At 41.4% G+C, this 12,576-nt stretch overlaps 1 protein-coding gene across 1 annotated transcript in view; it reads right to left on the bottom strand.

Annotated features, from left to right (window-relative positions):
- Positions 1–3,554, bottom strand: part of CLU (clusterin) — a 46,937-nt gene extending 43,383 nt beyond the window's left edge. Inside the window, exon 1 of the mRNA XM_069764864.1 lies at positions 3,413–3,554. The gene's annotated coding sequence lies outside the window, so the exon portion shown is untranslated. The remainder of the gene's footprint in view (positions 1–3,412) is intronic.
- Between the last annotated feature and the right edge of the window lie 9,022 nt (positions 3,555–12,576).

The following is a 12,576-nucleotide window of genomic DNA, read 5'->3' as shown; positions in this document are numbered from 1 at the left end:
ACATTATCTGTACTCAGAGAGTTATCACTGTGTTATCTGTGGTGTTACATAGGACTGCAGGTGACACCTACTACATTATCTGTACTCAGAGAGTTATCACTGTGTTATCTGTGGTGTTACATAGGACTGCAGGTGACACCTACTACATTATCTGTACTCAGAGAGTTATCAGTGTGTTATCTGTGGTGTTACATAGGACTGCAGGTGACATCTACTACACTATCTGTACTCCGATAGTTATCACTGTGTTATCTGTGGTGTTACATAGGACTGCAGGTGACACCTACCACATTATCTGTACTCAGAGAGTTATCACTGTGTTATCTGTGGTGTTACATGGGACTGCAGGTGATATCTCCTACATTATCTGTACTCAGAGAGTCATCACTGTGTTATCTGTGGTGTTACATAGGACTGCAGGTGACACCTACTACATTATCTGTACTCAGAGAGTTATCACTGTGTTATCTGTGGTGTTACATAGGACTGCAGGCGACATCTACTACATTATCTGTACTAAGAGAGTTATCACTGTGTTATCTGTGGTGTTACATAGGACTGCAGGTGACACCTACTACATTATCTGTACTCAGAGAGTTATCACTGTGTTATCTGTGGTGTTACATAGGACTGCAGGTGACATCTACTACACTATCTGTACTCAGAGAGTTATCACTGTGTTATCTGTGGTGTTACATAGGACTGCAGGTGACATCTACTGCATTATCTGTACTCAGAGAGTTATCACTGTGTTATCTGTGGTGTTACATAGGACTGCAGGTGACACCTACCACATTATCTGTACTCAGAGAGTTATCACTGTGTTATCTGTGGTGTTACATAGGACTGCAGGTGACATCTACTACATTATCTGTACTCAGAGAGTTATCACTGTGTTATCTGTGGTGTTACATAGGACTGCAGGTGACATCTACTGCATTATCTGTACTCAGAGAGTTATCACTGTGTTATCTGTGGTGTTACATAGGACTGCAGGTGACATCTACTACATTATCTGTACTCAGAGAGTTATCACTGTGTTATCTGTGGTGTTACATAGGACTGCAGGTGACACCTACTACATTATCTGTACTCAGAGAGTTATCACTGTGTTATCTGTGGTGTTACATAGGACTGCAGGTGACACCTACTACATTATCTGTACTCAGAGAGTTATCACTGTGTTATCTGTGGTGTTACATAGGACTGCAGGTGACATCTACTACATTATCTGTACTCAGAGAGTTATCACTGTGTTATCTGTGGTGTTACATAGGACTGCAGGTGACATCTACTGCATTATCTGTACTCAGAGAGTTATCACTGTGTTATCTGTGGTGTTACATAGGACTGCAGGTGACATCTACTACATTATCTGCACTCAGAGAGTGATCACTGTGTTATCTGTGGTGTTACATAGGACTGCAGGTGACACCTACTACATTATCTGTACTCAGAGTGTTATCACTGTGTTATCTGTGGTATTACATAGGACTGCAGGTGACACCTACTGCATTATCTGTACTCAGAGAGTTATCACTGTGTTATCTGTGGTGTTACATAGGACTGCAGGTGACATCTGCTACATTATCTGTACTCAGAGAGTTATCACTGTGTTATCTGTGGTGTTACATAGGACTGCAGGTGACATCTACTACTTTATTTGTACTCAGAGAGTTATCACTGTGTTATCTGTGGTGTTACATAGGACTGCAGGTGACATCTACTACATTATCTGTACTCAGAGAGTTATCACTGTGTTATCTGTGGTGTTACATAGGACTGCAGGTGACATCTACTACATTATCTGTACTCAGAGAGTTATCACTGTGTTATCTGTGGTGTTACATAGGACTGCAGGTGACATCTACTACATTATCTGTACTCAGAGAGTTATCACTGTTATCTGTAGTGTTACATAGGACTGCAGGTGACATCTACTACATTATCTGTACTCAGAGAGTTATCACTGTGTTATCTGTGGTGTTACATAGGACTGCAGGTGACATCTACTACATTATCTGTACTCAGAGAGTTATCACTGTGTTATCTGTGGTGTTACATGGGACTGCAGGTGACATCTGCTACATTATCTGTACTCAGAGAGTTATCACTGTGTTATCTGTGGTGTTACATAGGACTGCAGGTGACATCTGCTACATTATCTGTACTCAGAGAGACATCACTGTGTTATCTGTGGTGTTACATAGGACTGCAGGTGACATCTACTACATTATCTGTACTCAGAGAGTGATCACTGTGTTATCTGTGGTGTTACATAGGACTGCAGGTGACATCTCCTACATTATCTGTACTCAGAGAGTCATCACTGTGTTATCTGTGGTGTTACATAGGACTGCAGGTGACACCTACTACATTATCTGTACTCAGAGAGTTATCACTGTGTTATCTGTGGTGTTACATAGGACTGCAGGTGACATCTACTACATTATCTGTACTCAGAGAGCTATTACTGTGCTATCTGTGGTGTTACATAGGACTGCAGGTGACATCTACTCCATTATCTGTACTCAGAGAGTTATCACTGTTATCTGTGGTGTTACATAGGACTGCAGGTGTCATCTACTACATTATCTGTACTCAGAGAGTTATCACTGTATTATCTGTGGTGTTACATAGGACTGCAGGTGACATCTACCCCATTATCTGTACTCAGAGAGTTATCACTGTTATCTGTAGTGTTACATAGGACTGCAGGTGTCATCTACTACATTATCTGTACTCAGAGAGTTATCACTGTGTTATCTGTGGTGTTACATAGGACTGCAGGTGACATCTACTACATTATCTGTTCTCAGAGAGATATCAGTGTGTTATCTGTGGTGTTACATAGGACTGCAGGCGACATCTACTACATTATCTGTACTCAGAGAGATATCAGTGTGTTATCTGTGGTGTTACATAGGACTGCAGGCGACATCTACTACATTATCTGTACTCAGAGAGTTATCACTTTGATATCTGTGGTGTTACATAGGACTGCAGGTGACATCTACTACATTATCTGTACTCAGAGAGTTATCACTGTGATATCCGTGGTGTTACATAGGACTGCAGGTGACATCTACTACATTATCTGTACTCAGAGAGTTATCACTTTGATATCCGTGGTGTTACATAGGACTGCAGATCATTGATATACATTCATCATGTAATAAATGGAATAGTTACAATGTATCACTTCTAGGATGCAGCGCTGCAGATTATGTACATTGTTCCAGCATATGTCAGCGCTACAGAAGGGATAATAAATCCTAACAATCTGCTGAACCTGTAAGAATATAATGATGTGCAGGAATACCCTCTGATAACACTGCCTGTAGCTCTTGCAGACAATGAGGCATAGGTTATCATTATTATTATTATTTATTATTATAGGTTCCTTCCTTACCTGGAGATGTCTGGCCGCGTACTTCTTGTGCAGGGTCTGCAGCGAGCTCTGAGATCCTCATATATTTATAGGGAGCCTCCAGTCCTCAGTGATCCTGTGTCATCAGCAGGAATGATCCACCAGCAGCAGAGCATCTGCAGAGCTGTGAGGGAGAGTGTGAGCTCAGAGCTGCAGTACAGGCAGGCAGCCACCAGAGGGCGGGCTAGAGAGGGCCATACAGATAACATTGTGCTCTATCTTCTGACTGCAATACCACCAGCTGGCCACTAGATGGAAGACACCATATTAGAATTTCCATGCATCACTTCTCAGAAATTGTAGAAAGTTTGTATTTGTGTCCTGGTCACATGACTGTTGTCTACAGGAACAGAAGTTTAGTGCAAGTGTTCAAAACACATGAGTACTAAGTAAATGTCACGGCTGACGAGGCTGCTTTTCTAAAATTTCCAAATCCTTTTATACGGATTGAGCAATGGATGACTTGTCCCTTAACAAAAATCATGAGACTTGTGCGAATATAATTCTGCTTCCTTCTACAGGAAACGATTACTAAAGCAGAGTGTCACCTATATTGCCTCTATATAATGAGGCGACCATTTAATGATCGCAGTTGGCCCGGACCCTTAGATTCACATCCATTTCTTTAATCAATAGATTTAGCCACGTTTTTTCTATCAGACATGGTCAGTATTTCTATTATCTTTCTGAACTTCACTTACTCCTTTTTTCTCTCTGTCAGGAAATAGGAAGAAGTTCTGATTTCTTCAATTACACTCACTTCCCCCTCCCTCAAGAATGTTTATGGCTTTGAGGTGCAAAAGCAGGTCTCCTTAAACCACTCATCCCCCCTTCCACCTGATACTGGCTAAAACTGGTACCAAAAGCATGGGATTCTATTGTTCTTTTAAGGTTATATATATTGGCACCGATCCGGGCTAGAGATATAAGGATTATATATTCCGGATGTCCATCGAGAGATCTATAGCTCATAGAAATCGCTAGGAGCTAAACCCAACGAGTGCAAGGAGCAGGTTTCTCTGTAAGTGGGCCATGTAACTACGTCGTGCTTACACTTAAAAGAATCCCCCCCGATGTGGAACACATCATGATCATTGTGTCTTTCGTATACGAGGTTCATACAGTGAGCCAGGTATAAAAATGGTTGCCATAACGCTAAGAAAAGGGGAAGATTCAGCCTCTAAGTGAGGTCACCACAGGGGGAGTGCCTTGGTTTTAGGCCAGGAAATAAGTGAGTGAAGCAGCAGTCTTGCAGTGTCTTTTGTCCAGGGTCTAGCTGCTATATAGATGTGTGATGCATCTAGATGTGTCGCCCATCCCCCACAGCACACGGTCAGTCATGAGATGACACGACATAATGAAATTTAAGTGTTCTTTTCAACTTTAATCCCATTTTATTTGTAATTGTACCGTACATACGATACTTGTCTTCTTTGTAATATCTTTTTTATACTTCTCTAAACACTGCCTACCTTTTTTGGAGTAAAATATAAAATTACTAGCTTTGACTCTCCTTGCTCTATAACGTACAGTCATGTCCTCTGTAGTGAATTACACTACTAATCTGGGTTGGCTCCGTATCCGTTAATATTTAAGAAATTGGAGCTGGTGGCAGCGGATTTGTCCTGTGCGCTTGGAAGCCTTCGTAGCGACGGCAGCATTGATAATTATTGTTCCTGCCTGAGTGGGAGTAGTTATATCGCCCTCACTGCAGTGTGCCCATTAGCCAGTACAAAGTAAGGCAGCCTTTCTGGTGACTAATTATCCTAGGTGCAGTACCCGGTCTGACATGATGGTAAGGGGAACCAGAGAACTGCAAGTTCCAAACCAGAACTGGCAAGTGGGATATAGATAAATCCCTTTCAGAAAGAACCAGGGGCAACCAAACAACCCCGGTTCATGACAAATTAGTGTGAGTGGTGGGGATGATAAGGGTATCCTCCCTGTGAACTGTGACACTCTCTGTCACCGTTTTTTACCTTTAGTTCAAACCTCATCATCTTTATGAAATAAAATATCCAGGGGTTGGGAGGGACCCCATGGCGTCCCCCTTCCCTCTCCCTTCTTTATCCAACACCCTCTTTTTTCTCATTTACTTTAAGTGTTTCTTCCTCTCCCAATATCTGTATTTCTTGCTTTCTCTTTCTTGTTTTTATCCTTATCCACAATATCATCGCTTATGTTGCGTAAAACCAGGGGGTTTGGAGGATTCCTTATTTTGGTTTTGATCTCTTTCCTACTCTCTCATTTACTTTTTCTCCCTTTTAGCACTCATAATGGTTTTATTACCATCTTCTAATCCATCATCTATACCATCTAAAACAAGATATTTTCTTTCATTTTTTTCTCATTATTTTAGTATGAAATGACCTACACCAAGTTAAACAACCAGGGGTGTTGGAAGACCCCATAGCTTTCCTTTTCCCTCTTTCTAGATCTCATTTTCTATCAGTTTATATTCTCTTTTGCAGGCTCCCTTTGCTCCCTCAGCCTCTAGCTCTTCACCTACAGTTATATTAAATTGGTTGTCTTCTCTTCTATCCCCAGGAAAGCACGGCATCCGTTTCTCAGCTTTCTTCTTTTTCGGTGGTGATGTGCTCCTGATTATTGGCAGCTCGGACCAGTGGCACGCCTGTGCTGAAGGCCTTAACTGTGCACTCTCAGATGCTGCTGACAGAGACACTTTTGACTCCGCAGCAACGAAGCAATGCGGAAACCCTAAGGGTATGTGCACATGTAAATTGATTGCTGCGTTTTTCTTGTGGGTTCTTTTTTACTCAGTTTTGACACAAAAACTGAAGGGTTTCCTAGTTCCAGGAAAATGAATGAGATCTTTGAAGTCTCATGCACATGTAGCTTATTTTTTTCCTAGCAGTTTTGAAGCAGTTTCATATTTTCTTCATGTCAATTATTTCTGCAATTTTGCAAATCTGTTCTGAGTGTGGGGGGGGGGGGAAATGCATTAAAAACTCTTGCAAAAAATGGGCTGAAAGCTAAAAAAAAAAAGAGTTTTTCCTGCCTAATTGTGAGAACATTTTGTGTGCACATACCCTACAGCTGGGCAGATTCAGTGATCTAGCCTGATTCAGGACCATGGTGGCAAACTCTGATCTTGGGAAAAGAGGAATTTTTAATGACAGGTAAATTGCAAAGTTGTTTGTGTTTATAAACAATTCACAAATGTATCCAGAATAATTGCTTAATTAGGGAAAATATAAAAGTGTGGTGCAAGATCCCACAGTGTACTTTCTCTCTCTCATTCCTTCTTTCTTCCTTCCTTCTTTTCTCCTTTCTTCCTTCCTTCCTTCCTTTTCTGCTATATTCCTTCCTTTCTTCTTTTCTCATTCCTTTCTTCATTCCTTTTTCTTTCTTTCTTTTCTTTCCTATCCCCCTTTTATCATCTCTTTATGGTTACCCCCTTCTTTTTTTCATTAACTCCTGCTTTTTCTCAAGCTTTAACTCATGACCTCCATGTATATCAAGCAAAATAGTCAGGGGTGTTTTTGGACCCCATAGCTTTCCCTTTTTCCTTATTATCTCTTATTATATTATTATGAGTTTAGCACGCATTCCTTGTTGTCTCTCACCCTCAGCCTGGTGCTCATAATCGACTGCACATGTATATCAAGAAAAAAAATCAGGGGTGGTAAAAAACCCCATAGCAGTCCCTTTTGTCCATAGCTGTGCACCAGACCTCCACATATACCAGGTTACACCTCACATTGTTATATTCATGCAGTGTTGTTTTTTTTGTGTATTATAAGCATAGCTAATTTCCAGGACACAATGCTAGGGCCAATAATGGCAGATCAGGCAGCAGTTCAAGTTATAGTTTTTCCACTGTCAGCTCCATACTTGCACCATCACCTCTTATCCTGCTAGCCACTGCCGCAGTGTGCCAGGCAGATCAGCTGGCAGAGATTCCAGGTGGCACACATAATTAAATGCTCTTGCCTCAGTGCTAGCTATGAGGTGTTATATGATGAGCCTTGATGCAACAAACTACTATTCTGAACTACCCACTACTGTACCGCTTTCTTGGCACTGCCATATCACTGGTACTGAACTATTTTTAACATGATAAAGAGCTTGAACAAAAGAAAAGGCACTGACATTGTAGAGCGGCTGCTTTTCATCACTTCCAAAACTCATCCGACATCTGCATAATGATCTTGCATCTTGGCCATCCGCCAGACCAAAAATAAATGGAGTTGCGTAACATATTGTGACCCACTTCCCCGTTGTTATTTGGAAATCGGCTGTCTGCATGAATACTGTCACTCATTTATGCTTAACGAGGCACTGACCTCCATGAACTTCCCAACTCAACGCAGTCCTGATCAATAGTAACCTCAGGCCGAGTCGAAAATACAAGCGGGGAAAGTGAAGCAAGGATGACCAGTAAAATTACAGACAAACCAAATGTAATTATAGTGCATTGCAAAAGTATTCATCCCCCCAAGCATAATAAACATATTAATTAAAATATTTATAAACTCACCTGGCTTTCGTCTGTCCCGCCATGCAGCCCTGTTTCGGTCATCTTCTTAAGTCCGGTTATCAGTGGAGTCTTCATTGGGCCATCTTCGTGGTCTGCCAATAGAAGATGGCCCAATGAAGACTCTAACGATGACCTGACTTAAAAAAATGACCTCCTGGCCCTTTATAATTTAGCATTATGTCGATCAGCCATCATTTTTGCTGGATGCATTCAAATCAAAACACACAAACATCTGGATATGGGTGAATCTGACCTTGGCTTTCCTCAAATCGATTCGCTCACCTACATTTTTTGTGGTTTGAATCATTTTGCAACACGCTGAATATTTAATATAAAGCACAGTAATAACTGGTGTCCATGAAAGTTAAGAACAAAGTTATTCCATGACTTTTTTTTTTTCATTCCCAGGTGAAGACAGATGACCCTTGAGTCCTGCTGGATTAATAATATCCCTCCTGACTGTGAATCTGCTGGTGAAGTCCGTGAGTTTCTTGCGATTTTTGCACTTCTCTGACTTTCTTGCTTGCGGGCACTGCATTATTTTTTATTTGCAGCCAGATGGCGATAGAGATCTACATGATTTATTTCTGCGTTTTTAAAGTGATTTTTAACTTCAGGTCCACAGTTTCCAAACTTACAGATTTGCTTTTAACCTTCTTGATCGTGATGGATTACACAAACGAATATTCTGATTTTGGAGGTTTATTGTCTCTAAATGACAATTTATGCCTAGTGCAGGTTCCGCGGGGGCGGGGCTTAAATCTCATTGTTTCTTTTTTATCCTTTGTGCTACTTGGCAGGGATTGGAAATGGTGCTGAAACAACCCTCTATACCGATTCTAGTGGAATCATGGAGTTCTGGGCCCTGCTGATGCTAAGGGCCACTCTCCTGTTATATAGGACATGGCTACACACTGGAGTTATTTGTGAATGATCCTGAATGAAATGGACTCTGTGTCTCTAAGGCCACCTCTGTATGGCGTACAACTCTGGGTTGTGTCCTTGTGTCAGTCCTTACTGCAGCCCTGGCATTACATTCATGAAACAGGAGGATCAGGATGATGGCTCACCTCAGTGCGTAGGCTTGTGCGAGAATTCATAGAGCATCTTGTGCTAAGCACATGGGCAACATCTGCCATCTCTGGGGTCTCCGGGGGATGGACGTTCCATTTCCAGGACTCCACTGATGGTAAACGTACTGTTTATTCCCCGCCACTGCAGAGCCGAGGGGAACGTCCGTTCCTATGTCTCCAGAAGGAGCACGGGAAGACCTGACCCCCAGTAACCCCCGGATTGTTGTTTTGCAGAATTCTTTATTTGTGTGATAAATGAAGAGGAGGAAAAGGGATTCAGCCGGACTCCAGGGGAACGACATAAGATTTTGGTTATTATTGTGCAATCCTTGCTTGATATCGCCATTTAACCCTTAATCTTCCATACCCTGATTAATCTCTATTTTTGAAATCCAGGAAAAAGCAAACAAAAAATGATGATGTGCAGATGGCAATACACACAGTGATGTCACAGTACAGGGATAATGCACACAGTGATGTCACAGTACAGGGATAATACACACAGCGATGTCACAGTACAGGGATAATGCACACAGTGATGTCACAGTACAGGGATAATACACACAGCGATGTCACAGTACAGAGATAATACACACAGTGATGTCACAGTACAGAGATAATAAACACAGTGATGTCACAGTACAGGGATAATAAACACAGTGATGTCACAGTACAGGGATAATACACACAGTGATGTCACAGTACAGAGATAATACACACAGTGATGTCACAGTACAGGGATAATAAACACAGTGATGTCACAGTACAGTGATAATACACACAGTGATGTCACAGTACAGGGATAATGCACACAGTGATGTCACAGTACAGGGATAATACACACAGCGATGTCACAGTACAGGGATAATGCACACAGTGATGTCACAGTACAGAGATAATACACACAGTGATGTCACAGTACAGGGATAATGCACACAGTGATGTCACAGTACAGGGATAATACACACAGTGATGTCACAGTACAGAGATAATACACACAGTGATGTCACAGTACAGGGATAATGCACACAGTGATGTCACAGTACAGGGATAATACACACAGCGATGTCACAGTACAGGGATAATGCACACAGTGATGTCACAGTACAGGGATAATACACACAGCGATGTCACAGTACAGAGATAATACACACAGTGATGTCACAGTACAGGGACAATAAACACAGTGATGTCACAGTACAGTGATAATACACACAGTGATGTCACAGTACAGAGATAATACACACAGTGATGTCACAGTACAGGGATAATAAACACAGTGATGTCACAGTACAGGGATAATAAACACAGTGATGTCACAGTACAGAGATAATACACACAGTGATGTCACAGTACAGGGATAATACACACAGTGATGTCACAGTACAGGGATAATAAACACAGGGATAATACACACAGTGATGTCACAGCACAGGGATAATACACACAGTGATGTCACAGTACAGGGATAATACACACAGTGATGTCACAGTACAGAGATAATACACACAGTGATGTCACAGTACAGGGATAATAAACACAGTGATGTCACAGTACAGGGATAATAAACACAGTGATGTCACAGTACAGAGATAATACACACAGTGATGTCACAGTACAGGGATAATACACACAGTGATGTCACAGTACAGGGATAATAAACACAGGGATAATACACACAGTGATGTCACAGCACAGGGATAATACACACAGTGATGTCACAGTACAGGGATAATACACACAGTGATGTCACAGTACAGAGATAATACACAAAGTAATGTCAGAGTACAGGGATAATACACACAGTGATGTCACAGTACAGGGATAATACACACAGTGATGTCACAGTACAGGGATAATACACACAGCGATGTCACAGTACAGAGATAATACACACAGTGATGTCACAGTACAGGGATAATAAACACAGTGATGTCACAGTACAGGGATAATAAACACAGTGATGTCACAGTACAGTGATAATACACACAGTGATGTCACAGTACAGAGATAATACACACAGTGATGTCACAGTACAGGGATAATAAACACAGTGATGTCACAGTACAGGGATAATAAACACAGTGATGTCACAGTACAGGGATAATACACACAGCGATGTCACAGTACAGAGATAATACACACAGTGATGTCACAGTACAGGGATAATACACACAGTGATGTCACAGTACAGGGATAATACACACAGCGATGTCACAGTACAGAGATAATACACACAGTGATGTCACAGTACAGAGATAATAAACACAGTGATGTCACAGTACAGTGATAATACACACAGTGATGTCACAGTACAGAGATAATACACACAGTGATGTCACAGTACAGGGATAATAAACACAGTGATGTCACAGTACAGTGATAATACACACAGTGATGTCACAGTACAGGGATAATACACACAGCGATGTCACAGTACAGAGATAATACACACAGCGATGTCACAGTACAGGGATAATAAACACAGTGATGTCACAGTACAGGGATAATACACACAGCGATGTCACAGTACAGAGATAATACACACAGTGATGTCACAGTACAGGGATAATACACACAGTGATGTCACAGTACAGGGATAATACACACAGCGATGTCACAGTACAGAGATAATACACACAGTGATGTCACAGTACAGAGATAATAAACACAGTGATGTCACAGTACAGTGATAATACACACAGTGATGTCACAGTACAGAGATAATACACACAGTGATGTCACAGTACAGGGATAATAAACACAGTGATGTCACAGTACAGTGATAATACACACAGTGATGTCACAGTACAGGGATAATACACACAGCGATGTCACAGTACAGAGATAATACACACAGCGATGTCACAGTACAGGGATAATACACACAGTGATGTCACAGTACAGAGATAATACACACAGTGATGTCACAGTACAGAGATAATACACACAGTGATGTCACAGTACAGGGATAATAAACACAGTGATGTCACAGTACAGGGATAATAAACACAGGGATAATACACACAGTGATGTCACAGCACAGGGATAATACACACAGTGATGTCACAGTACAGGGATAATACACACAGTGATGTCACAGTACAGAGATAATACACAAAGTAATGTCAGAGTACAGGGATAATACACACAGTGATGTCACAGTACAGGGATAATACACACAGTGATGTCACAGTACAGGGATAATACACACAGTGATGTCACAGTACAGGGATAATACACACAGCGATGTCACAGTACAGGGATAATACACACAGCGATGTCACAGTACAGAGATAATACACACAGCGATGTCACAGTACAGAGATAAGACACACAGTGATGTCACAATACAGGGATAATACACACAGCGATGTCACAGTACAGGGATAATACACACAGCGATGTCACAGTACAGGGATAATACACACAGCGATGTCACAGTACAGGGATAATACACACAGTGATGTCACAATACAGGGATAATACACACAGTGATGTCACAATACAGGGATAATACACACAGTGATGTCACAGTACAGAGATAATACACACAGTGATGTCACAGTACA

Source organism: Ranitomeya imitator, chromosome 1 (genome assembly GCF_032444005.1).
Source record: "Ranitomeya imitator isolate aRanImi1 chromosome 1, aRanImi1.pri, whole genome shotgun sequence".
Lineage (NCBI taxonomy): Eukaryota > Metazoa > Chordata > Amphibia > Anura > Dendrobatidae > Ranitomeya > Ranitomeya imitator.
Note: the sequence above shows the minus strand (reverse complement) of the source record. Positions and strands in the feature narration are given on the sequence as shown.